At 52.4% G+C, this 27,421-nt stretch overlaps 1 protein-coding gene and 1 long non-coding RNA gene across 6 annotated transcripts in view; one reads left to right on the top strand and one right to left on the bottom strand.

Annotated features, from left to right (window-relative positions):
• Positions 1-27,421, bottom strand: part of IQSEC1 (IQ motif and Sec7 domain ArfGEF 1) — a 371,367-nt gene that overhangs the window by 86,253 nt on the left and 257,693 nt on the right. Inside the window, exon 1 of one of the 5 annotated variants that reach the window (XM_078074597.1) lies at positions 9,029-9,096. The exons of the other annotated variants lie outside the window; for them this stretch is intronic. The gene's annotated coding sequence lies outside the window, so the exon portion shown is untranslated. Of the gene's footprint in view, positions 1-9,028; positions 9,097-27,421 lie in introns of those variants that run through there. 5 annotated transcript variants of the gene reach the window in all.
• LOC144382237 (uncharacterized) lies at positions 8,536-13,774 on the top strand. Its single transcript, XR_013448768.1, has 3 exons — positions 8,536-9,275; positions 12,535-12,611; positions 13,129-13,774. It is a non-coding gene; the product is annotated as an uncharacterized LOC144382237 (long non-coding RNA).

Here is a 27,421-nt window from a genome sequence, read left to right on the forward strand (position 1 = left end):
TTTAGAGTTCCTTTTCCCCTGAGGTTACCAGCAGAGTCCTGGAGAGAGATTCTAGAAAGTTAAGCATAGGAAGGCTGCCTACATGGGGAGGAGAACCCACCACACCCTGGCATCTCTCCTGTGCCACTGAGCATGCTCAAGGCCGGTGCTACCACCAGCGTGCAGGGCTCCTCTGTGTGTAAATCTGTGAAAGGCGCCCTCTTCTGGTGGACACAGCCTCTCAGGCTCCTGCCTGGACTGCATTCTTCCTTTGCCAACTGCTCTTACACAGTGCACAACCTGAACATCTGTACACTAGAGATGCCTGGAGCTCCGCCCTCCTGGGTGGCTATGACCCTTGGTCCCTGCTGTCCTTCTGACACCAGCAGTGGATCCTGCTCTTCCTTCAAGGGGGCAGGGAGCCCTTCCGGTAAGCCTTTATAGTTATGCATGCAGGACATGTGGCCACATGTAGCCACCAGCTGCCTTCCTTTCTCAGACCCTGGGAGAGAGTAAGCCCCAGAGAAAGCCCTCTGGGAGATTTACATGGCAGAGATAAGACACTGGCAGGTCCAGAAATCACAAGGCCCACAGAGAAAACATCAGCAAAACTTAGCACTGACTTAAGCTGCCTCATGGAGGACTGTCAAAGCTTAACAGGAAGGCAGGGAAAACCCCAGCCCACATCATGGGTATTAGCTCAGGTGGGATGAATGACATGTGGCTTGCCTGGGTCTTCAAGGAGACAGACCCTCAGTCCTCTCAGAGAGGCTGCCGTACGTCCTGGGCTTCTGCACTGAGCCAGGAGCCCGGAGGAGGCCAGGGCTGGCTCAAGGTCACCCAATGGCCAGCTGGCAGCCAGGCTGGGCCCATGCCAGGTCCCCAGGCTCCACCCTCGCTCCAGACCCAGATCTGCTGGAGTGGGGAGGAGGGGGAGCTGGTCTCCAACTCGGGCCTTCACCGGGCACAGAGGGACTGTTCTTTGCAGCTCAACAATCCCCCTGTTTGCCCCGTGCCAGGCTACAGCCTCCCTCGAGTCCTGCTGACGAGGAAAATCTGGTGCCAGCGTCCACAAATATGTGTGCCTTCTGGAGGGAGGAGGCAGTCAGACTCTCTAGCCGAGTGGGTGGATTTAAAGGCCCAGAGGGAAGTCAAAGGGTGGGGGCAGAGCAAGCTACCGGGTGTTTTCTTTAAAATACAGTGCAGGGATTAAATACACACAGATATAGCTCCTGAATATTTCCGACCAGATACCCCCAAAATGCTCCTCATGTTTGCTCTGAATAGGGGGTGGGGGGCATATGCAGTTTTCATTGTATATTCTTACAATGTTGAATATTTTTACCAGGTTGAATATTTTTACTAAGCAAATATTAAACTCATAGAAAAACCAAAAATAAAAGGCCCAGGAAGAAAGGAAACAGCCAGGGGCTCAGAATTTCAGAGATGGAGGGAGCTCAGGTACTGACCTTCCCTGTAACAAACAAAAGCTGAGGGGCACCTGCGGGGCTCAGATGGTTAAGCGTCTGCCTTCAGCTCAGGTCATGATCCTGGGGTGCTGGGCTCGAGTCCCGCATCAGGCTCCCTGCTCAGCGGGGAGTCTGCTTCTCCCCCTGGCTCTCCCCCTACTTGTGCTCGTTCTCTCTCCCTCTCTGTCAAATCAATAAATAAAATCTTAAAAAAAAAAAGACATAAAAAACAAACAAACAAACCAAAAGCTGAGATTACCTGTGCTTGCTGGGAGCTGGGCCATGTTGGTGGCCCATTCGTGCATGGTGGCATTTTGGCCTCAGAGTGACCTGAAGAGCCAGGCCCTATTATCGTCACTCCCGCTACACAAACCAGGAGACACGGCCCAAAGTCCTAGCCACAAGCCTAGTCCGGCTCTTGCTCCTGGCCTCAACTTCCTCCTAGGGCCCCAAAGTTCTCAGAGAGCCCCAGGGAGGAGTGATGCTGCTCCAGAGGGAATGTGCCTCGTCAGGCCACCGAGGGGAGTCCACCGGCGGGAGCAAAGCCTGCAACTTCCGGGGCCACATAGGCAGGCTGCTGAGAAGAGGCAGGGCCATTCTCTCAGTCCAGGCCCCTGCTGAACCACAGCCCCTCCCTGGGGCCTCAGTTTCCTCATCTATTAAATGGGTGAGTCTCCCATGTTTTGCTTGGTAGGAATAAAGCTTACCCAAGCCGTGCCTGGCACATGGAAGGTGCTCAGTCTATACCCACTTCCTCCCTCCTCCTCCCCTGCCCTGACAACTCCACGAGCAGTAAGGTAGTGGCCACTGCCTGGGGAAAGGCAGCAGGATCTGGAGGGCCGACTGGAGGTTGGCAGTGACCCCTCCTATCTACTGGGCATGCTCTGCACACTGAAGAGGACGCAGAGCCCCTTGGGAGACAGGTGGGCAGGGTGCCCGAGCATGTGTGTGAGCTCGAGTGAGCTTGCGTAGCGGCCTGAATCTGGCGGGCCCTTGCTGCACGCTGTGGCCCCTCCATCCTACCTCTCGCTGCCTCCAACAGACCTAGATTCAAAGAGATTAGGAGGGGATGTTTATTTTCTAGACGGAGGTACCCAGAGTTGGGCAGGGAAGACACGGCCAGAGATCACCCTGGCCCTCCCTTACCTTGATCCAGTGCCCTGGGTGGGGGGCCTCCTGCCACAAACAGTACAGCCTTGCTGGCCTCTGGGGCCTCCTTTGCGGCCCACGTAGGTAAGCTCCCGCAGCCCTTCCCCGGCCTGTGCAGTGGCCAGCGTGGGTCATAAGCCCTCAGCCCCTGCTTAATCCGCCAGGGCCCTGGTCAGCGCCAGCAGGACACGTGACACCCGCAGCTCCACAGACCTGTTTGGCAGGAGTGGCAGCTGGTCTGGTGGGGGAGGGCTGCCTGCCCAGCCCGCCCTGCCCTCGGGGCAGTCCCTGATCACCTCACTCCTACTGGCTCTTGGGGTCCAGAGCCTGTGGTCCTGGGCTCCTGCCTGCCTTCCTGGGAAAGGTACCAGTATGTGGATGGGGAGGCAGGGCAGATGGGGAAAAGGGCACACCTGTCACCAAATGGTGCTGGGTAATGGTGTGTGTGTGTGCACACATGTGCACACTCAGAATGGGACCCTTATTGCACACCATACACGAATCAATTCCAGGTAGATTAAAGATCTAATGTAAAACATACAGAAGAATATTCATGACCACAGAGTAGGAAAGGATTTCTTAAAACACAAGACATTAATAATGAAGTGAAAGATAAATTTGACTACTTAAATTAAGAACTCTGAAATGAAGACATTCACCCCAAGACCCCAGAAAAAGTTAAAAAGGCAAGATATTTACAACGTATGTAAATGATCAAGGAGTCAAGTCTCAAATGCCTAAAGAACCTCCCACCCCAAATCAACAAGAAAATAAAAAGACAGCCCAAGATGGGCAAAAGACTTGACCAGGCACTTCACCAAAGAAGAGATCCAAATGGCCAATAAACATACAAAAATGGCCCAACCTCATTGGCAATCAGGGAACTGCAAATGAACCTCACAGTGAGAAACCATTCCACACTCACTAGGTGAGCAACAACGGCGAAGACTGATAATAGAAGGTGCCAGGGAGAAGGGGGCGCAATAGGAGGGAATGACCACCCAGTGTACTTTCCGGCCCAGTTAGAGGTAACGCGCAAGAGAAGTGTATGCCCTGCGCACTAGGATACAGACAGGTGCAAGAACAACAGCCCCAAACTAAAAACCACGCACAGGTCCATCACAGTAGACCGGATACGTCAGCTGGGGCCTAGTGATACGAGGGAATACTACACAGCAGTGATAAGGACTCACCACAGCTACTTAGGACTGAATGAGCCACACAGCCACGAGTTCAAGCCCAAGAAGCCAGACCCAAACAAATATCTACAGCCTCAGGCTATTTCCAGACAGCTCGAAAATAAGAAAAACAGAAAAACTGAATGATACTGTAAAGAGTTGTTCAGCTAGGTGGTAAGACAGCGAGAACAAGAGCATTATCATCACAGAAGTCGCAATGGTGACAATCTTTGAGGCATAGTGGCTGGGGATGAACACAGAGCAGGGGTGGGCGGAGGGTTGTTTCTGACACCGCTCCGTTTCCTGACGCAGGCGGTAGGCACACGTGTATTTCAATCATTCTTCTTTAGGCTGCTGCACATACGCCTTTTCACTTTCCCGTGCGACAGATTCCTACCACATTTAAATAGACACATTGGTGTGGTATGGGTAGGGGGTAGGTGGGGACCCCAAGCTGTGACTGCAGAGCCACCTGCCCCCACCTGCCACACCCCGGCACACTAGCCACCTCAGCCACGTGGGACATCTGAGCTGAAAGGGCTCATCGTACCCTCTCATTTTCAAGACAAGCACGGAGGATCAGAGTCAGAAAGGAACTTGCCCAAGGCTGCAGAGCAAGTCAGGGCCAGGACTGGAATCTAGGTCTTAAACCAGGGTTCTTTCCTCTTCCTTTTGGAAGAATTTTCCCATTGCAAATCACCTTTAACACCAATCGGGGCAGACTCATTCTGTTTAGCACTTGGCGCTCTCTGGAATTTTTATTCGCTTACTTATTCATTGCGGGGCTGTGGACATTAGAACACAAGCTCCTGGAGGAAAGGGCTTTTTGTCCGTTTTGCTCCTGTGGTAAAACAGGTGTTCCATAAATATTTGTTGAATGAATAAATGAATGGAGCTGACATTTCTATTTGGACTTGGAGGCCCCAGAAACACTTAGCGGCTCCTATGATAGCCCCAAAGGAGAAAATGAAAAATATCTGTATGACACTGACACACTTTTTCAGAGTTATTTTCCTAACTGCCTCAGGTGGCTGGCACCATCACCACTCCCATCTTCAGGAGGAGGAAACTGAGGCTCAGGGAGGCCTAGTGACTTGTCCCAGGTCACGGAGCTAGGAAGTGGACAGCTCGTGTTTGAACCCAGCCCCAGAAGCAGGCTGGCCCTCAGCCGGCCCACGAAAGGATCCCCGTATCAGGATCAGCGTGCTTCAGCCCCTCCTGCCCACCCCCCACCCCGACCTCTTTTAGGTGCCAGTTACAGTTTCCAAAGTGACTTCTGGTCTCTTCCAAACTCCTTCGGCCCAGGGAGGGGAAGGGACCTGTCCAAAGTAACAGGGAGTCCAGCTCTCTGCCTTCAAGCTTCCCAAGGTAGTATGACCAACAGTGACCCCAGGGCAGCTCACGGATTTGCCATAAGACACTCAATTTCCGTATTGTTTCACTTCATACCAAATCCTCAGGCCCCCTGGCTAAGTCCAAAAGCTAGTCCTAGTTCTGCATCTGGATGAGCTGAATAATGAAACATTCCCAGAATACCCTCAGGCAACTGGCTTTATTAAAACACCTGGGCACTTAGCATTTTTACAAACCTATATTACCATCCTGATAGCTTTCACCAAGCCCTCAGATGATAATTAAAAAAATAAAAAATCATTGGCTCTGGGAGTCTTGGAGCTACAACGAGTAGGCAAGAGGGACACGTCTGCGTCTCCAGGGCACCTAAACCGACTGATATATAATAAATCCTCTGTCCAGCCTCAGTTTGCATACCTCCAGTGAAGGGAACTCACTACCTCCTAAGGCAGCTTGTTTCTTGTTTGGATCCAGGTCAGTTGAGCACAAGGAAAACCTCTATCAGCCCCTGGCTCTAGGGCCAATGAGGTGCCTCAGCCACTGTTCTGCCCTTGGGGAATTCAGTTGTGAGTGACTGCATCATCCCAAAAGAATGGGACACAGCACAGGCTAGGATTACCTTCCAGAGAGGCAGCATGGGAGGCCCCAACCATTATACCCCCATCACATATGGCACGTGGATTTATGTGGGTCAGCCTAGACTCCGTGCTCACTTGAGAACCCCTCTGGGAGGGATGCCTCCCTGAGAGCATCAGGGCATGAAAACTGGCAAACTGTGGGGCTCTGGGCCCAAGGAACCGAAAGGATTGCCATCGGTGGTAGGGGGAGGGTGCAGCATTCCCAATCGTTCCTGCTGGCCTGTGGGGTTGACATCATTGTTTTAATATTATGCTTCCAGAACCTTCATACACATTAATGGATGGGTCTGTGGTTTTGCAGATGAAATGGGATAATATATGTGAGAGCCACTGTGACAGCGTCTGGCAAGGACCAGATGCTTAAAAAATGTTTGCTGGATTTGAATTGCAATCATGCTGGATCAGAAGTTCTTCGAAGAGTCACTGAGAACTTGGCTGCCTGTGTCCTGCCTTCCCAAGTTGGCACGTGCTGTGGCAGCCCAACGGAAGGGCCCTGGGAGCAGGAGGGGATTCCTGCAGTCTGGTGACTCATCCATGCCCCTGCGCACTCCCCAGAGGGGGAGACACAGGGACTCAGGGCAGGCTTCGCTGCAGTGGTGACATCGACAAGAGTACGGATGAACAGAGCTTTCTAGGTGGCAGGGTGGGGGGTGCACTCCTGCGGGAGCCAGGACAGGGCAAGGATGGGGTCCAGAGGGAAGGCAGGGGTCACTAGAAGATGCTGCTCCCCAAAGCAGGTTTGAGTTACACTTCACTGTGGCAACAACCAGGTCTGAGTGCGGGGAACCCCAGCCCATATGGACCTCACCAACACTATGGGCCTTTGCCCAGCCTCTTTTATGCAAAACACACTTTCCTGATAGGAAAAAACAATCGCATTCCCTACCCCCTGATTCCGAAACACAAGCCGGGAGTGATGAGACCATACACTGGCGACAGACAGCTGGCTTAGGCTAGTTGACTCCCCATCCCAGGCGTCAGAACACTGGTGGGAAAGAAAGCTGAAGAAACAAAGGGTCACAAGGTCTGGCTTGGCCTTGGCACTCCCCTCTGCACAATGGGGAAGGGGCATGACTAACAGCAGGGGGGCTGCTGTGGGGGGCAGGTATGGGGTGGGCGGGAGAGGGCAGGCTGGTCAGAGCTGCAGCTGGAAGGGCAGACAGCCACTGGCCCTTTCAAAGCCGCCTTGACAGAGGATGGCCACTCTGGTCATGAGACCAAAGATTACTTAATGTTTGCAAACTGTGCAGGAGCCAGAGTCCCCTGCAGAGGAAGGCACCAGTCCCCTTCCTTGTCCCTCCCCTGCAGGGACCTCTGTGGGAACACGGAGTCCTCTGAGTGTTCCCTAGGCAGCAGCTCCCCAAGGATGGCTGGACTGCTGGAGAGCTGGAGACAGTGGGATGCGGCGTGACCTTGAACACGTTCCTGCCTCTCTCTGGTCTCAGTTTCTCCAGCTCCAACAAAGGATTGGCCCTAGGATGCTCCCTCCAGCTCTGATGCTCAGTGGCTAGACTGTGGGCATTGGGCACCTGGGGCACCTCTTAGCTCATCTTTTCCTACCTGGAGGTGGGGGTGGGGGGCAGAGGGGGATGGGGCTGTTTCTCTTCTTTCCTTTCAAACTCACACGTGGGTTCAGGAGCGTGGCCACCTTACCAGCCCAAGGGAAGAGCCAGGCATAATGCTGGGGACCGAGGAGAGTGACTAGAGGGGCACTCCTGTATCACCTCAGTTCAGAGCTGCTCCGAGAGGGGGGCTGCGCAGGCCAGCATGTGGGTTGTCTCATGGGGACTGACCGCAGAGTGGAGCAGCGGCTTGTCAAAGTGCACAACCAGACTCCTGCTCCTAGTGCAGAACAAGTGCTTCTCTCCCTGCCCTCCCCCCCATTATAGAGCATGCTCACAGCAAAATGTACAGAGCTGACCAGGCAGAGCAGACTGCTGTCCCCATGAGCCTAATCTTGTGGACAGGCCCGGGGGAGGGGACACCCACTGCCATCTTTCTGCTCCGTTTGGTCCAGGAACAGATCGGCTGTGACAGTTGAGAGCTTGGCAATTTAAAGCGGCAACTGCCTGGCAGAAATATGGGAGGGGGTTTTCCCCATGACTGGGGTGGGGGTGGGGACAGCCTTGACTCACCTCTGCTAGCTGTCCCTGCTCCCTATCCTGCCCAAGAGCAGCCCTTCTGGACAGGGCAGGGATTTCCCACAGCGGGAGCCCCCTGGCCCAGGAGGGTCCCAATTGAGGCTGGCAGGTGGGACAGGGCGTCCTGACAGCTGAGACAACCCCGTCAGTTCTCAGACCGCTGCTGCCTCCTGTCCTCAAGCGCCACCACCTATATGGCCCCCTGGAATAAAAACCAGCCTCTTGCCCACGTGGTGGCTGCAGGAGGGGTTGCCCAAGGTCACACAGGGGGTCAGGGGCAGGGTTGCATTCGGACCCAGCCCCTCCAGTCCAGCCAAAACTCCTCACTCCCTCCCTAGACGCGTCTATCTGGCTCCCAGCGAATTCCTGAGATGCCTCAACCTCCCGCCCGCAGGCTCTGGACCCTGGACGCGGTGGCGGGGTTTCTCCGCCCCGGACGCAAGAGCAGGGAGGAGCGGGGAGGGAAGGGAGGGAGTGCGGCCGGGGGAGCGGGGGGGGGGAGACAGCTTCGCTTGGCGACCCTCTGGGCCTGGATTCACGTTTCCCCGCCCCGGGGAGACAGCCAACTGCATAGACGCAAAAATGGAGCACCCTGAGCTCCCCTCCCCCCGCCCCCCCCCCCCAAGATCGCGCCTTTAGCGTTCACAAGGTTTCGGATAAACGCTCCGCATAGTCGCGGAGGCTGAATCTCCTGCGTCCTCACCGCTTGAGTCCCGGAGAGCGACACCCGCAGAGACCCGGCTCAGAAAGACTGGCGTTGACGCACCCCAGGCCCTCCGAGCCGCCCGCGTAACCTCGGCTCCCAAAGCCGAGAGCCCGGCGGCCTCTGATCCCCCAACTCTACAACCCGGAGACCAGTGTCATCCCCGCCACTGCGGCCTCGGAACCACCTCCCCGGCCGGGCTCCGCAAAGCCGCCTGCGATCACCCCTCCCTCCCCCCGGTTCCCAAGAGCTGCTCGCGCGTCCGTGTAGCCGCGGCCCCGGGGGCGGAGCTGCTGCCCAGGCCTCTCCGCGGAGGGGACTCCGGGCCGAGGCCCCCGCCGCCCCCAGCCCCGGGCTAGACCCGCACCGCACCGCACCCGCCGCCGCCGCGCGCGTCCCCCGCCGGCCCGCCTCCTACCTCGCGGGTCCGCATGCAGCCGCCGAGCGCGCGCCGTTCCCGCGGCAGGAGCCGAGCGCGGGCGCGGCCCCAGCGCGTCGGGCCGGCCGGGCGCGGGGAGGAGGGGGGGGTTTGCCCGGGGGCGTCGGCAGCCGGAGCCCGAGCTGGAGCCCGAGCGCCGCCGGCCCTCCTGCCCGCGCCGCCACCGCGCGCCGTGACCTTGGCTGCGGACTCTCCGCGCCCGGCCTCAGTTTCCCCCCTTTGAAAGGTGTGTGTGTGGGGGGGGGCGGTGGGGAGGACGGGTGCCGCCCCGGCCGCCGACGTCACCCGAGCCGGGACGAAGTGAGGGCGCTTGGGTCGGTGCGGCCTCTGCAGCCGATGGGCCGGGAAGCGGGATACACACAGTGCAGGCGCGTGGGAGGGGGCACTGTGGTCCCGGCGTTTCCCACAGACTCCGCAAGACCCCTAAATAAACACCTAGTAACCGCGGCCTCAAGCCAAGTCCCTTGGCCCCTCCCACGGAGCACTGCAGCCCCTGCAGGCAGGCAATGCCCAGCCCCCTCTCCCCCAAGCCTCCCCAGTTCACAGATGAAAAAACTGAGGCCCAGAGAGGGGCAGCCACTGGTCCAGAGTTGCACAGCAGGTGGGGGCTGCTCACACCCACCCTGGCACCACGTCCCCTGAGGACCCTCCAGGACCCGCGCTCCTCGCAGTTTGGGAGAAGGATCTCGGCCTGCCAGCTGCACGCCTTATCCCACAGCAAACATTGACTCAGCACCAACTGAATGCTGGGGATGGGCCTCGGTGGTGTGGCAGCTGTCACAGAGAATGGGGTGGCACAGTCTGAGAGAGGGACCCAATCCGTGGGGAAGAAGTGGCATAAATAGGAGAGGCTGGGCCTGAAAGAGGCAGGAAGGGGGCGGGTGCTCTGGGAGGAGTGTGCTTAAGGAAACTGCAAGTCTGGGGATGCGCATTGCCCAGTGTGTAGTGTAGAGAAGGCAAGGGTTCTGAGTGCCTTGAACACCAGACAAAAAAAAAAAAAAAAAAAAGGCGTCTTCCTTTCCTAGGCTCGGGGAGCCCCCCACCAGTTTGGAGCAAGGGCGTCAGCGGTCTGGGCTGTGTTTTAGGCAGCGCCCCCTAGTGGCCAAAAGGGGCGAGACAGTAGGCGAGAGGGACGCGTCTGCCGCGGTCCAGCTGTGAGGAAGCGGGCTTAGTGATGTAATGAGTCAGGAGACGGGAGTCTCTGCCCGCCCTGCCACCCACAGGCTGCGTGACCTTGGGCAAGGCACGTCCCCTCTCTGGGCTTCTGGGAGGGAAGGGGCCTGATTTTCAGCTCTGATATCTCATGACCCTGGATATCGGGGGCCAGGTGGGAGTAGCAGACAGTAGATTCAGGAAGGAACAGACAGATCAGAGGTTCAGCACTTTATGAGACTTATTTCATTTCCTTGTGGTAGGAACTAGTACCCCAGTTTTACGGACAAGGACCCTGTAGCACAGAGAGGGTAGTTCACCTTTCCAGGCTCACACAACTGCTAAGTGTCTGAATGCAGGCCTATGGCAGCTGCAGTCTAAATGGGGGGCCTGACCACCCCAGTCTCTTGTCTTGCAGCATTTATAGAGCACCTAAGGCATTCCTGGAGTATACAAGGCCCTGGTGACAGACAGACAAGGAACTGTCCAGCTCCTTGTGGCTCTTCCTCGCCCCATCTCACAGCAAACCCAACAGTGGTCCCTCTGGGGGGTGGGCTTTTGGGGCAAAGTATGCGTCCCCACCCCGAACCTCCTGTTACGTTCTTTTGTATGTTGGAGGTTTTCTTTTTAAGAGCTATGAGTTCATTTTATAGTTTCAAAAATATTTTTAAAAAGGAAGAAAAGATGCTTGTAGTTTTAATAACTGAAAATGTTCTACTAGAGAAGCCACTTCCTTTTGTTATCAGTGCCAGGAGTGAGTTCCCTGGCTGGTTGTAAGGCAGGTGAGGGAAGTGAGAACAGCAAGGGTTCTAGAAACTGTTCAGCCTGGGCGAGTCTCATCACCTCTCTGAGCCTCACTTGAATTCATCTGTAAAATGAAACTAATGATAAAAATCCCCACCCTGTCTCCCTTCAAAGGCTGCTGTGCAGATCAACCGTAAGATTGTGTAAAAAGGTTGTATAAAGTGCACTGTATAAATATTTTTATTTCCAGAAACCATGATGGAAAATATTGATAAACTTAACTATGTAAAAATTAAAACTTCTGAATAGAATAAAAAATACCACAGTTAAAGTTAAAAAGTTAAAAAAGGCAAATGGCAAATAAAAAAAAAAAATTATCTGCAGTGCATATGCCAGAAGTTAATTGAGGAAAATGAGATGAACGTTAATTTTCCTCATACAGAAAGAGCTCTTTCAAATCGATAGGAAAAGATGATGAACTAATTAGAAAAAAGAGCAAAGGATATGAACAAGCAGTTCATGGAAAGATATTTAATCGCACTTGTAATTAAATGCATATTAAATGCATCTTGTAATGAAATACAAATCAAAAATATAACATGCCTGTCACTTTTTGTAACCTTACCAAGTTGGCAAAAATGAACAAGTTTGGTAAAGTTGTGCTGTTGAAGGTGGGGGGAAATGCATGCACTCACAAACACTGTTGGGTGAGGGGCAAGGTAGTGCTGCACTTCTGAAGGGTGATCTGGCAAAGCTACGCAGCAGGCAAATGTAAAAATACCAAGATAGCCAACAGTATTCTGTGTAAGCAAACGGAGAAGCACCTCTGGTGTCCAGCAGTAGGGGACCAAGAAACGGTATGAAGACACATAAGCCAGGGCTTTGTCCTGGGGTGGACTGGGATGATAATGATCCACCTCGGAGGTAATCCTGGTACGTGGGAAAAGCAAGGTGTGGTACGGGGTATGGTGTGGTACTTCTCATGTAAAAAAGACGGGGGTCTCCTATACATGCTGGTACATGCATATATTATCTCTGACAAGGGTGCTTAAGAAACTGAAACAGCGGTGCCCTCAGGAATGATACAGAGAGTTGGGGCTGGGGTGGAAAAGAAACTGGCTTTTCACGGAAATGTTCTGTTGAAATGGTTTTTTTTTTTTTTTTTTGCGATATATGCATGTACTACCGGTTTTTGAAAAGTACGTTAAAAAAATAATCATTTGTGAAACTGGGCGGGGAGTTTCTAGGGCCTTCTCTGACACAACCTGGGGTTGACTCCCTATGTGACCTCGGTGCAGGATGGTGTCCCTCTGAGCCTCAAGGTACCCTCTATCTAGTCGACAGGAAGCGCGAGATAAGAGTTCCAAGGCTCCTTATGCCTCTGATGCCATGCCAGCCCCAGAACTTTCTCACTGGATGAGCCAACCAGCTATGGAATGGCTGCTGGGGAGGTAGGGGGGCTCCTCATCCTTGGACCTGTGGCAGCAGAGGCCAAGCGTCAGTTGCCCTGGGGATGGCGGCTTGTGTGACTTCTAAGACCCCTGCTGGCATGCTGATATGCTGTTCCTTTTTCCTTCTCCCACTCACAGTGCCCTGCCCAGAAACTCTCGGTTCATATTTCCTCTCCGGGTTACCCCTGGCAACATCCCATCTGTCTGGGTTGGAGGTCAGTTCTGGGGATGAGGGACAGATGACACAGCCCTGGGCACCCATGTGGAGTTGAGATGTCAGTGGGGGGAAAGCCTTATGCTGGGAAAGCGAACCTCTTACCCCATCCAGAGATCAGCCCTAGCCTCAGTCTTGCTTCTTTTCGCCTTCATAGGCAGCTCTCCATCCCCACTGCCTCTCTGGTTCCGTGCCCCCAGACATCACCCAGAACGTTCTGTGGCTCTCCATTGCCCACCAAACCAAGCTGACACTCTTCAGCTGGACATTCAAAGGGTTTGCTCGTTCTGGCCTCAATTTACCCTTGTAGCCCTTCCCTCCATGCGTTATGTCTCTTATTTAAAGCAATTTTCAACAATACAGCTTTAATTACATCCCTCCCTTGCTTAAAACTCTTCTATGGCTCCCAGTGACCTGTAGGATAAAGTCTTAAGTGTCACCAGCTAGACCCCAAGACCTGACCTTGACTGCCTACCTGCTTGTACTCACTAACCTTTTTTTTTTTTTTTTTTTTTAAGATTTTATTTATTTATTTGACACAGAGAGAGACAGCGAGAGACGGAACACAAGCAGGGGGAGTGAGAGGGAGAAACAGGCTCCTGGCCGATCAAGGAGCCCGACACAGGGCTCCATCCCAGGACCCTAGGATCAGGACCTGAGCTGAAGGCAGATGCTAAACAACCGAACCACTCAGGCGCCCCTTGCTAACCTTTGTCTTACATTTTCCCTTAAGCTCTTCTTTCTGGTTCGCCTCTTAACTCAGGCAAATGCCTCAGGTGATGGCAACTGTCCTGATAAGACCTCCCACTGGTCCAGACAACTCAGACCTTTTGAGCTAAACCCCCAACTCACACCTGCGCAGATGGACCAAGGAGTGACCTCTGGTACCTTTACCTCATTATAATACTAAAATCTCTGTCCAAGGAGGAGCCCCAGCCTCATTTACATAACATACAACGTATATATAGGCATATTTCCTTAAGGCGCATGTGCCACCTTATGCCTGCCTCTACGTAGGGTAACAAGGCTTCCCTATCTAAATATTCATCCTAACCCTAAACAAAAGGAACCCATTCACCCTCTCTCGGGGAGTCATGCCTCTGGAAACCATTCCCTGTGACCTTATTTGCTGCAAATAAAAGTTTTCTTTGTGTGACAACTCAACCTGGTGTATTTTCTGACTCACCAAGGAGCGAACTCACTTTGGTTTGGTTACATAAGCTTCTCAGGTTAGCATCAGAACTGGTTTCTGCCTTCCTGCCTAGCTACATCTTCAGCATCTTCCCCCAGAGCCAAGCTATACTTAATGCCTTTTGAGCACACAGTGCTATTTCACGACACTGAGTATTTGCACATACTATTCCCTTGGTTCCCCAAAATATAAAGAGTTCTTACAAATAAATAAAAGCCATAAACCATTCAAAATAAAAATGTCCAATTGATCTACCTAGGTATTTCAGAGAAAAAGTCATCCAGGTGGTTGCGAACATGCTTTTGTTAAAATGGAAGGGGGTTGGGGCGCCTGGGTGGCTCAGTCATTAAGCGTCTGCCTTCGGCTCAGGTCATAATCCCAGGGTCCTGGGTTCGAGCCCCACATCGGGCTCCCTGCTCAGCAGGAAGCCTGCTTCTCCCTCTCCCACTCCCCCTGCTTGTGTTCCCTCTCTCGATGTGTCTCTCTCTGTCAAATAAATAAATAAAATCTTTAAAAAAAAAAAATGGAAGGGGGTTATCATCTTCATGCAAATGACATTGAAAAAACTGTATCATGGTCAAATGATTTTTCACAAAGGTGTCAGAGAACTTACTAGAGAGAATAGTTTCTTCAACAAACAGCACTGGGACAATTGTCTATCTACATGGAAAAGGATGCATTTGGACTCTTCCCATGACACACAAAAATTAACTCAAAATGATCAGTGATCTAAATGTAAGAGTTAAAACTATAAAGCTCTTTGAAGAAAATAGAGGAGTAAATAGAATAGAAATAGAATAAATTAAATAGAAAATAGAGGAGTAAATAGAATAGAAAATAGAGGAGTAAAGTTGTGACCTTGGGTTAGGCAATAATTTCTTAGCTATAAAATGATTTCTTAGATATAAAAATATCTTAGGTTTTTTTCTTAGATATAATGATTTATTAGATACCCAACACATAAGCAATAAAAGAAAAATTGATAGATTGGGACTTTATCAAAATTAAAAACTATTACATTTCAAAAGACACCATCAAGAAAGCAAAAAATTAAGCCACAGACTGGGAGAAAATGTTTGCAAATCATATAACCAAAAAACAAAACAAAACAAAACACCCCACAAAGACTTGTATTTAGAATATAAAAAGAACTCTTGTGACTCAATAATAAGAACACAATACAATTAAAAAATGGGCAAAACATCTGAATAGGTATTTCACCAAAGGAGATAACACGAATGGCCAAGAAGCACATGAAAAGATGCTTAACATCACTAGCCATCAGAGAAATGCAAATCAAAACCACAGTGAGATAGCACCTCATACCCACTAGGATGGCTCTCATCGAAACGACAGACAGGTGTTGACGAGGATGTGGAGAAATCAGAGCCCTCTTACACTGCTGGTGGGAAAGTAAGATGGTGCCACCACTTTGGGAAACAGTTGGGTGTTTCTTAAAAAGTTAGAGAGTTACCCTCTGAACCCCTGGACTCTACTCCTAGATATCTACCCAAGAGAAATGAAAACATATGTCCACATAAAAAACTTGTATGCAGATATTAATAGCAGAATTATTCATGATAGCCCCCAGAGTGGAAACAACCCTAACGTCCATCAACCGGGTCTATCCATACCATGGACTATTATTCAGCCATAAAAAGGGATGAACTACTGCTACATTCTACAACATGGATGAACCCGGAAGACATGATGCCAAAGTGAAAGAAGCTAGACACAAAGGTCACATATTGCATGATTCCATTTATAATGAAATGCTCAGAAAGGCAAACCTACAGAGACCAAAAGTAGATTTGCGGTTATCAGGGGCTAGAAGCGGGACAAAGCCTTGATGGAAACTAGAGATGAGGCTTCTTTTTAGGGTGATGGAAATAATTTAGAATAAAATTGTGACATTTATACAACTCTGTAAATATCTCTAATAATCACGAAACTGTACACTTAAAGCAAGGGGATTTTATAGGATGTAAATGACATCTTTATAAAGCTTTAAGAGAATGAGTGGTGACTGAATGCAATGCAAGATCTAGATTAGGGAAAAAAACTTGACATGAAGGACATTCCTGAGATAATTGGTAAAGCTGACTATAAATTGTATTTTAGATCCCAGTATGGTGTCTATGTTAGACTTCTTGAATTTGGCTACTGAACCATGTTTATGTAACAGAATGTTCTTGTTCTTAGGAAACAGACGCCGAAGTATTATTCAGGAGTAAAAGTCATCATGTTGCATGTCAGCAATAACCTCTCAAATAGTTCTGGGGAAAAATATTACTGTGAGAGAGCAAAATTTGGCAAAACGTTAGTAATAATGAATTTGGGTGAAGGGTACAGGGGAGAAGTTTGTTTGTTTGTTTTGGTATTATTCTTGCAAATCTTCTTGAAGATTGAAATTATCACAAAATAACTCTTACAACTCTTAAAGAATCCACACATAAAAAAATTATTGTGTGGAACCTGAATTATTGTGTGAATAACCTGAGAATAAATCCATGGACCCCAAAGGGAGAAAAAGCAATCTAGTTGTGAACAGAACTCCCATAGGGGGTGTCCCCTGCTCATCACGTGTCTCTGAGATCGCTCACCCCTCCCCCCACCAAAAAAGACAGCCAGAAGCCAGAGGGCAGGGTTGGGACACATGCCTGTGTACTTCTCAGCTAGCATTAATTCATTAATTCATTCATCCAACAAATATTTGAGTGCCTACTATGTGCCAGGAATCAATCGGGGCACACACACAAATGTCCCTGCCCTCGTGGCACTGAGGTTCAGCTGGGGTCAGGGGAGGGTCCTGCAGGAGGAGGAAGGGGACCCCTCAGCTCTGCCCAGGCCCCAGTCTGGAGAGCAGGTGTCTGAATCATCTCTGTTCCCCTGGATTATAAGGAAGTCAAATTCTGTCCCCTCAAAAAAGAGGGTCTCAGCTTTTGGACACTGAGGCCCACAGCCTAGAGGGACCAGGCAAAAATGCTGGGTCACCTCAGATCGGTAGAGCTCAGAACAGAACCAGAAGAACGGCTGCTAGGGAGGGTGGCTGCAGGCTGTGAGTGTGGAGGGGTGTAGGAATGGGGGGGACAGGGTGTCGAGGGAGAACCTCACTCCCCTCCCACCACAAAAACCAGCAAGGGGCTAGCCGAAGTGCTGGCCACGCAGAGCTATCATGAGGTGCCCCTCCCCCTATTCCGATCCTGGAAATTTCGGGGATTCCCAAGCTGGGAGCCCCTGAATTATTTTAGGGGATCTTACATCCCATATGCACACCCAATACTGCTGGTAGACCAAACAAATACTGTTTCACACATTAACATCTTTCAAACCAAAATAGAAGCTGTTGTGAATAAAATTCATAGACTTCAAATTCATCTGAAATGGGTTCTCGGTGGCTTATTGTAATTTTTCAGCCATGGATACTAACTGTGGGGGTGGGGAGGTTTCTCCCAAGTTTTGGTGATGTAAAGGCATCCTGCTTTTACTGGAAAAGCCTGGAGAGCACACCTGGACCCCCCCTTACTTCACGGTGGGGAGGACAGGGTTGGAGCAAGGGGCTGGCTCCAGAGGGGTGGACCTCCGGCTTCCAGCTCAGCACACCCCTGGTCCTGGCTGCCTGAGAGCAGGGCGGGTGGGAGCCAGGGGCTGGAGGGATGCCCAGCAGGGCCGGTCCTGCTCACACCCTGGTACCATGTGTTATTTCTCCTGCCCCCAGCAGCCTGGGAGGGAGCCCCTCAAAAGCAGTGACCGGGATAAGGCTGAATCCCTTCTGGGTCCCAAGCAGCCAGCACAAGGCCTGGGTGACCACAAAGGCGGGCAGGTAGAAGGGCTGCTGGACGAAGGGGGCGGAGCTGGGCTCAGGCCAGCTGACTCCTGCTCTCCACTTGCTAGCCATGTGGCCACGGAGCACTTGGAACGTGGCTAGTGCAGATGGGGAGCTGAGTTTTAAAAAAATTTCACTTAACTCGTTAAAATTTAAATAGCCCCATATGGCTAGTGGCTTCGGTCTGGGGCAGGGCAGCTCTATGGGCTTACCGGTAACACAGAACGGAGCCACCGAAGGTGGTTTGGACCCACTGCACTCCCAGCAGGGATTTGTGGGTCCTCTCCTCACCGCGAAGGCTGGAATGCTGGGCAAGCCTTGGTTCCCTCATCTGCTCTGGCTCGGCGACCACACACTTCCGGTGGGTATACAAACCAGGGACTCTATGTTATGGGCAACTGACAGGTCTTCAAGGGTAATTTTACCAGGCTGGCTTGGGCCTTTGTATACAATGACTTTAGAACTTGCTAATGATACATGCGCTCTGAATACAAAATAATGGCCACAAATTCCCCCCATCCTGGTGCCCAGGCCCCTCTGCAGTGGGACTTGTCTCCTCCCTTTCCCACCCAAAGGGGGGTTTATTTCCCTTTCCCTTGGTCATGTGATTTCTTTGTACAGTCAAATGTGGCAAAAGCGATGGTTGGGCCGGTTCCGAGGTTGTGCCTCAAGAGGTTTGCAGCTCCATACTCATCTTCGTGGAACGCTGCCCTTGGACCTCAGTGGATGGAAGCTGGACACCTGCTGGAGGCCACATGGAGGGGAACAGAAGGGACCCCAGGTGCAGAAGCTGGCTGCCACTGGGGCAAGGCGCCATGTAGGGGGGTACTGGGGTGTCCCAGCACCAACTGCAGACATGTGAGTGGGGCCATCTCGGAACTTCCAGGCCCAGCAGACCCTCTAGCTGAGTGCAGCAAAGGAGTGAGCCCCTGGAGACCAGCCGAACCACCCAGATTTTCCAACCTGCACCACCACCCACAATAAGAAATCATTGCTGTCGTCAGTTGCTACATTTTGGGTGGTTTGTTATACAGTTAAATGAAACAGGTAGACTACATTCATTGGTAGTGAGACTGTCTGGGAGTGTCAGCTCAGGGCCAGCCCATGGCCCCAGGAGCAGAACCATGGCCCGGAAGCATTCCCTGCACCGTGGGCAGGGGGCCCAGGTGTCCAAGAGCAATCTCTGAGGCTCCCAGGGGGAACTTATCTGCCCTTTAAACAGAACAGAGACTTGAGTAGGGCCAGAGGGAGGCAGCCTTGGGGAGATGCCCTGAGGTTTGCACTGTGGACCAGGCAGGCTCCAGCTGGTCACAGGCAGGACTGGATGAGCCGGGGTGCTAAGGGTTTCTGGATCAGCAGCATCCTGCTCCTGGCACATTTACAAAGACATTTTCCCAGAGTCACCCTTACCAGGCCCTGCCCTCCCTCAGGTCCAGCTTCTTGGTCTTCCCAGGCAGGGATCACAAATCTTCGTGCAGTAAGGATGGGGGGCCGGAGGGTGGTACAAGAGCTATCAGGAAAGGACTCCACGTTCAGTGGACATACTGTCCAGAGGCACCAGATGGGGCCCTTCTCCCATGACTGGCCCGGCAGCCATATCCAGCCTCCAGATGATGGAGTAGTGGGGACACCCGCTGGGGACCAGCTGCCACCTGGGAGGAGGGCAGACACCAGGGTGGGAAGCACTTGAACACCTCTCCACTTACCTGACCCACTACACTGGTCAAACCTCCAATTCCCAAAGGCAAGCTCAATTCTGGGTCCCCACTTGGATGCAGCCCCTTTCCAGCTAGCAAGGAATGTGGACAAGTGATTTGGCTGGCCTCAGTTTCCCCATCTGCAAAACAGGGTGGATATTCCTAGGGTTGCTGCGAGAATTAAACGAGTACCGAGTAGGGCCCAACACACATTCAGGCATGTTGTTCTGGTGGCTGCTGGGAAGCCTCCTCAGGCCGCATGGCTCCTTCCTTTGCCCTCCTGTGTCACCCTGCGGGTGTGTCAGGGCACCATGTTGCAGCCTCGAGGTGCTCACTGTGGCCTGCTTATCTGGGGCATCTGGGTGTGCAGATGAAATGTGGCTTGTTACATAGTCTTGACTGAAGTTTGGGACCGAGCCCAGACTTCTGGTGTCTCTTGTTGTTTCTGGGGCTCCACCTCTTACCCCATCACTGTTGGTCAGGAGCCCCCAGTTTGTTAAGCTTGTCATGGGCTCCATCTTGACACCCCCTGCCCAGCCAAGCTGACGGAATCCCCTGGCCTGTGGGAGAATGGCTTGATGGTTTCTTAAAGGCCTTCCAGCTCTGACTTTCTCTGCTGCACCTGCTGGGGAGCCATAGGAGAGAGAGCAGGGACACGACCCTTCTATAAACCCAGTAGACCAGGAAGGTGCCGGTCCCTCCACGAGCACATCTGATCTCGCCATTGAGGTGGACAGGGCACGGGGGGCACGTTGTGGAGCCCTTGGGAGCTCTGGGTCCTGCCAGCCTGGGTTCAGATCCCATCCGTGACATTACTGAATGAACCCGGCCAAGGGACTTAACCTCACTGTCAGTTTCCTCCTCCATGAAGTGGGGCTGTTATAAGTGTTGCAGAAAAACGACCTCCTTTGGGTTAGTGGGTGCCTCTCCCCTTCAGCTGGGGGATTTCAGTGTGCCACGGCCAGCATCTGCTTTCTATACCCACGAACGAGCCAGCGTCGACAGCGCCCAAACTAGGGCAGCACGCTTTAGGGACAGACATCTTTAGGATTTCAGCACCAGATTTTTTTTTTTTTTTTGACATTAAGAGTTTGTGTTTCCTATACAAAGTCATCCCAGAATCCAGCTACAAAGTCTTTCCATACTGGTTCTCAGTCATATCCAACAGGACCCCCCCCCCCCCCCCCGGTGTGGAAAAGCCCACCATGACAACACAAGATACCAGAAGATGACATGATCTGTGTCAGGGGCCCGACCGTGCCCGGCACACACCGCTGCTCCACAAAAACCAGCTGATATTATTATTTGTGTCCCTGTGTCTCCAGAGAGGCCAGGGCTCTGGGGACGGGCAGTGGCCTGTCTTGGGCACATGGAAGTCCGGGCTAGGGTTGTGACAGTACTCGAAGGTGAAATGGGTTCCTTATGTGGTTCTTAGAGGTTCTGAAGTTTGGGGCTGAACCAGCTGCCTCTTCCTGTAGTCCCCCTCTACCAGCACCACCTGCCACCCTCAGTCTGGGGCTCCAAGGACAAGCAGCAGAGGTGGCTCGTGACCACCAGGTTGCTGGACATGTCCTCTCTCCCCCATCATTGTTCACAGGTGGGCCTCAGCTGGCCCTGCCTCCAGCAAACGCTTAACACATGAGATGGAATATCCCCCAACCGCGACCCTCAGGCTCTCACACTGGCCCACCCAGACTCCCTTCCTGGGGAGGGGGTGCTGGAAATCCCTAGCCCCTATCTCCTTTGAGTCTGAATTCCCTGGTGGCTGTCCACCCTGCTCCTCCCTCTGCCATCAGGCCCATTCCCCATCTCTACCGGCCACCACCTTGTCCTCTGATGCCTTCCTCAGAGAGGCTTTTGCTGACCATCTGACTGAAGTGGCCTCCACCAAGTTATTCCCCCCCACATCAACCCATTTACCTTCCTCACTGCACCGTCTGAAAGTATCTTGTTCAGTTGTTTGCTTACTTATTTCCTGTCTCCCTCCCCCCCCCCCACCCCCGCAGCTCCAGGGGGAGGAGATCTGGGTCTGACTTTTCAGCAGGGCCTGGCACACAGTGGGTGCTCAGTAGATACTAGCTAATTGACTTATTAATAGAATAACTCCCTTGGTACGCTCCCAGGGCAGGAAGAGGAGCCATGGGGGCAGGGGAATGTCCAGCTGCCCAGGGGGAAGGAGACACACCAGAAAATCCCATCCCAGGGGCTGGGCATTCTGTTAATCTTCGCAGTGACCCATGAGGTGGTAATTAGTAAGCCATTTTCTAGATAAGGCAACCGGAGGCCCAGAGAAGTGAAGTGACTTGCCCAAAGCTACATAGCTTATACACAGAAAGCTGGGACTCAGGGCGCCTGGATGGCTCAGTCGTTTGAATACCCAAGTCTTGGTTTTGGCTCAAGCCACGATCTCAGGGTCGTGGGATCAGCACTCAGTGTGGAGTCTGCTTGAGATTCTCTCTCTCAAATAAATAAATAAATCTTTAGAGAGAGAGAGAGAGAAGAAAGCTGGGCCCAAGACCAGGATCTACAGCCGCACAAAGGAGAGTTTGCCGTGCAAAGGAAGAAACTGTAACAGCCAACATTTACTGACACCTGCCAGGCACTCACCCAGGTACTTTTCCAAGCTTTGCTCATTTGTCCACTCGGGGAGGTAATTACAGGTCCATTTTGCAGATATAAAACTGAGGCCCAGAGCAGCTCTGTGACTTGCCTTAGGTCATACAGCAAAGCAGCAGCCCATCTAGGCTGGGTACTCAGGCTGCCAGACTTCCCCATTCGGTGATGACAAAGGTGAGACATGCTGTGCCCCCCCCCACCCCACCCCGGCTGCCTCAGTTTTCCCTTTGTGCGATGAGGGTGTGGGCAGAATGACCTCTGACCTGTATGATGTCATCAGGGAGGCGGTACTCTTGCCTGGGAAGCCTTAGGGCTGAAAAGGGAAGTGAAGAGTGGCTGTTTCCCCATCCCACCCACTCCCCACCCTGGCCCTGAAGGTGGTTACTTCCCTTTGACCACTTCCTCCGGAAATTCCCCAGGAAATGCCCCTGTGCCCATAGCCTGAGCAGAGGTCCAGCCTCCAGGCCCAGGAGCCTCACACCTTGCATTCTCCTGCTAAGATTGCCCGAAACAGAAACCAGGAGGCAAAATAATTAGCACACTTATGGTGTGTGTTTGTGCATGTGTGTATGTATACATATGCATGTGTGCATACATACAAATTGCTGTGTGTATGTGTGTGTGAGATATATTGCTGATTAGATCAATTTCTTTATCTACATAAGAAAACAACAATGAAAGCTAGGGCTGACAGTGCATTGGGACACGCTGCACCTCTATCTCTCAGGGCCCCTTCCCCTGCCCTCTGTCTGTGTGGCACCAGCTTCCAGCCCCATCCCCTGCCTCTGGTCTCCCCCCTGCCACTCCATCCTCCACTCTAGCTCCCAAGGCACCCTCTTCGAACTCAGATCTGGTGTCTCCAAGGCAGTGGAAGAGATGGTTAAGAGCCCGGGCTTTGAGTCCAGTAGATTTGGGGTCTGAGGCCATTTGCTAATGTTGTGACTTTGGGCAAGCCACTCTGTGTCCCCAAGCCTCAGTTTTCTCATCTGCAAAACAGGGATCATAAGAAACTCTACCTCATGGGGCTGACACCAAGGGATGCCACACATCGGGTCACCTAGCATAGCGCCTGGCAGGGCTTCTCAGCTCACAGTGGGGGGATGCTGGATGTTTCTGTCTGCCCAGCCTCCTTCTCACTTCAGGTGAGGCACCCTGATTTTCTTTGGGGAATCCCCTCCTCCACTCTTAGTCCACCTAGTTTTATCAGCCTTTTCCATCCCTATCTCTAGAATATTTCACCCCCTTGCCAGAGTGAAGGGTCCAGGGATGGGCATGTGACCCCAGCTAGACCAGTGAGAGTCTGTTCTGGGAGTTCTGTTGGAACTGTTTCTGCTGGCGAAGTCATGAGAGATGAAAAAAGAGAAAAAGGCGCCAGTGTCTGGAGATAGAGTTTGAGCCCCTGAATCAAACCATACCTGAAGCCCTCACTGTTACAGAAGTAGAAGACAATAAATTCAGCTTTTGGCTTGAGACAATCTGCTTTTGTTGTTTGTTTTTATCACATGCAACCAAAAGAGTGCTGGTTAATACCACCTCCCTGCTTCAAAACCCCTGAGGGCTCCTCTGTGCCCACTGAGTCTAGCACTCTGAGCTCTGGGCCTCACCGGCCTTCCACTTGGGCCTCAGCTCTGGGCTTCATCCTTCCAGACTCCGTGTCACCCAAGACTGATGATTATTCTCCAAACACACCATGGACACTCAACCTACACGTTCCCCCCAAATTCTCCCCCACTCTCCACTTGCCCAGCGTTCCCACTCACACTCCAGACCTGGCTCAGAGGTCACCCCCCCTTCCCCCAGAAACCTCTCAATATCCCTCCACCACTCCGAAATGCCAACGGCATCTACCTCTGGCCTCCTTCCACTTTCTAACTGTATCCCTGGGGTATAGTCCACTAATTATTTTTTCTTTTTCTCTTCAAAAAGCTTTGTCTCACCATCTCATTTAAGAAATGAATACCCTGGGGGTGCCTGGGTGGCTCAGTCGGTTAAGTGTCTGCCTTCAGCTCAGGTCATGATCTCAGGGTCCTGGGATCGAGCCCCATATCCGGCTCCCTGCTCAGTGGGGAGTCTGCTTCTCCCTCTCCCTCTGCCCCTCCCCCCCACCATGCTCTCTCTCTCTCTCTCTCTCAAATAAACGATCTTTAAAAATAAATAAATAAATAAAAATTTAATACCTTGGATCATTTAATATCTGACAAGTTCAAAATTTGGTTTTAACTCACCAAGTGCATTTCCTGAACCTGAAGCCTGACCAGCCGACACAGGACTGAATGACCAGGTGCCTGCCCTCGGGGCAGGGAGGGGGAGGGGTATAGTCTGAACCAAACAATTTCCCATTTGGCTCAAGTCTGTGGTTGCAAAAACAGCAATTTTTAAAATGCTATAATCAAATCGAGACTATTTATTTTCTTTGGGGATAATAATCCTTGACATTTATTGAGCTCTTTCGATGTCATTGCATAGGGCATGCCCTCACTTTACAGACGAGGATCCTGAGGCTCAGAGGGGTTATTATAGCAACCAAACGGGGAGCTGGGATCTGGCCCTCGGTCCTCCTGCTCCCACCCCATGTTCTCCCTGACTTACCTCAGCTACAACTGAACACACTGTGGGGGGCAGCTCAGAAGCGGTTTAAAAATTCGCCGCTTAAAGCTCAAAATCAAGCTGGGTTCTTCTGGTTGCTCATGAGCAGGTGGCTCTCCATACCTACTTCAACATGGGGGTCTCTGGCTTCACAATTCATGCCTGGCCCCTGGCTATGATGTGCTCCCTATTTTGCGGACATGAAGTTTCAGATTTACCGTGTTTGCTTCAGCTACCTGTGTGATAGGAGTCTTCGTGGTTCGTCTGCTGGGAAGGTGTTTCATCATGTAACTGTTTTGAACAGTCACTTCCCCATATGTCCCTGCCATGGGTGGTATCCTAGTAGCCTCTCGATGGCCGGTCAGAGGTCACTGAGCCTGGCCAACTGGTAAGTCCAAAATTCGAAGTTTGTGGGGAAATATGTTTGATTGACTCAGATAAGGAGTTCTGTTCTAGCACCTGTTTCGTTCTCTGCAAAGTGGGGATGAGGTACCTCCAGGGCGCGTCAGGTAGCCGGAATGAGGCAACATATGGAAAGTTACCGGCACACAGTAGGTGCTCACTACGTGCTCATTCTTTCCTGTCCTCGCTGCCTTGAAGCCAGAGCCATCTTTCACCCACAGGTAGGCTCAGTTGCTCCCACCCTCAATTGCCCCCACCCCCATCACCTATCCTGACCCCTAAACCCCACCGGGAACTCCACAGTCTGGCCAGCCCCACTGTGTGTGGGTCCTGAGGCAACCTGAACTCCACACTGAACCCCAGGGCTCCCGCTCCCTCACTTCTCATTCCCCAGACCAACTCCTCCTTCCCTTCAAAACCTAGTCCAGCTGTCATCTCTTCTAGGAAGACTTTGGGGAACCCATCCAGATGTGAACTCTGACATTCCTCCTCTGGTTTCCCATGGGCTTTGGAGCGCACACCGGTCTCAGCTCTGATCACCCTGTATGGTAACTTCCTCTTTTCTTGTCCCATCTCCCCCAGGGTACTGTCAACATCCCTAAGACAGAGATAATGTGTTGCTCATGGCAGCCTGGCCCCTGAAGCTGGCCTGTTGCTGGGTTGGGGAGCATTCCCTACATGCCAAGCACAGAGCTGGGGACCCCACATGGAGCAGCCCTGATTCAAAATGAAGCCAGTAGGGAGGAAAGCAGAGGTGAGAGTTGAGAAGTCCAAATCCGTTACATAAATTGAACCCCTGATCCAGCCGTTCCTGAAGCTAGTTTACCCCCCCGCCCCAGACTTTTCGGTTCCATGAACTAATGAAGCCGTCCTTCTGCTTAAGCCTGTTTGATTTGGATTTCCTCTCATCAGCAACCAGAAGGGTCCTCACTGACAGACTGAGGCGAACCTGAGGCTAATCCAAGGTCAAATGGCTAAGAAAGTAGCAGAGTTGAGACTCACACCAAAGTCTAGGCTCTCAACCTACTTCAGCAGCCTGACTTTTCCCAGAAGCCTGCCTCATGGCCCTAGAGCCCAAGCCCCAGCTGACAGCTGCCTTGATGCCCCCCTCAGGCCGGCTACAGCCTGGATACCCCACCCAGCCTGACCAGACTCCTTTTACCTCTTTCCCAGAAGCAGCTGAAATCACACTGATATGGATTTCTGGGCATTGGTTGGCTCATCCCTCAAATGGGGCTCATGACCCCTTCCTAGCCGACCCAGGCAGAAGGCCCAAGAGCGCCTCACACTGGCCTGGCCCATAAAGGACTCTGAGGGGAGGATGCAGTGTGGACCCTCTTACTTGCCCTCACCTGTCTGACTCCTGCAGATGCTATGCTCGGCAGACTCCTTCCCCAGCTCGGGGGCCGCGGGCATGCCTGGCCAGGCCTCCCATATTGGCAGTAACCCCACATCTGTGCTGGGCTTCTGGAGGCCATGCTGCTCTGGCTCTCTAATGATGGGATTAGGAGACCTGCACCGCCTCTGCCCGCTCTGAGCCCAGGGGTAGGGGCTCCGGAAAGGATGAGACTGGCAGGCCCCCGGGAGGTGGGAGGGCCCGAGTTGGCTTCCTGGACTCTGTGTCCCACCCAAGCCCAATCCCAGGAGAGAAGGCCTGAGGAAAACCCCCGTGCCTCAAAGGATGCAGGCTCTTCAAGGTGTGGCAGGGGAAGGGACAGGAGGAGAGGGCCGTCAACCTGAGCTTATTTGGTGCCATGAAACAGTCTTTCATGTTCAAGCAGCTGGTGGCTCGGGGAAGGCCTGTGGCTTGACTAGACTCGGGCGGGCAGACGGGCGGGCGGGCGTGTGGAGCTAGGACCCAAACCAGCGCTTGTCGGATGCCGACATCTCTGCAGCGGGAGCCCACTTGGAGGGTCAGCAGAAGCCCAATGTGACTGTCGGGTGTGAGAGACCTATTTGAGCAGAGCCAAGCTGAAACAGTCACGTTATTAAGTGGGACTTGGTCTGGCCACTTCTAGAAGGTTCAGGGGAAGGAGCGTCTGTGGAAGTCCCACATCTCTCCTCAAAGCCCGGACTCCCCCTAGGCAGACAGCAAAGCTCAGTCCCCTGCTCGCCCAGCCTCTGTTGAGAGCCCCAGGCACCCACAGCCGCGTGCACGACTCCGGCCCTCTCTGTCCACCGCCTGCTCTCTAGATCAACTTCAAATCCACTCGCTTTTTCATTTGGTAAGTTTGCTTCATCCTAAGCATTGGTAGCTCTGAAATCATGAATCCGGTATGCTGGCTGGTTTTGTTTCCTAACAGGTGATATGCATCTATGAAAACAAAACACACCCAACCAGATACGCCTCGCCCGCCATGTACACCCTGCTGCGGCCTCCTCTGCTTTATCACTTTTGTAGTCCCAGAGATAAGACGGTGCTTGGCCCGCAGCAGGTGCTCCGTAAGTCTGTCGAATGATTGAATTCATGAATGAATGACAAGCCCGAAACC

This window comes from Halichoerus grypus, chromosome 1, assembly GCF_964656455.1.
Source record: "Halichoerus grypus chromosome 1, mHalGry1.hap1.1, whole genome shotgun sequence".
Classification (NCBI taxonomy): domain Eukaryota; kingdom Metazoa; phylum Chordata; class Mammalia; order Carnivora; family Phocidae; genus Halichoerus; species Halichoerus grypus.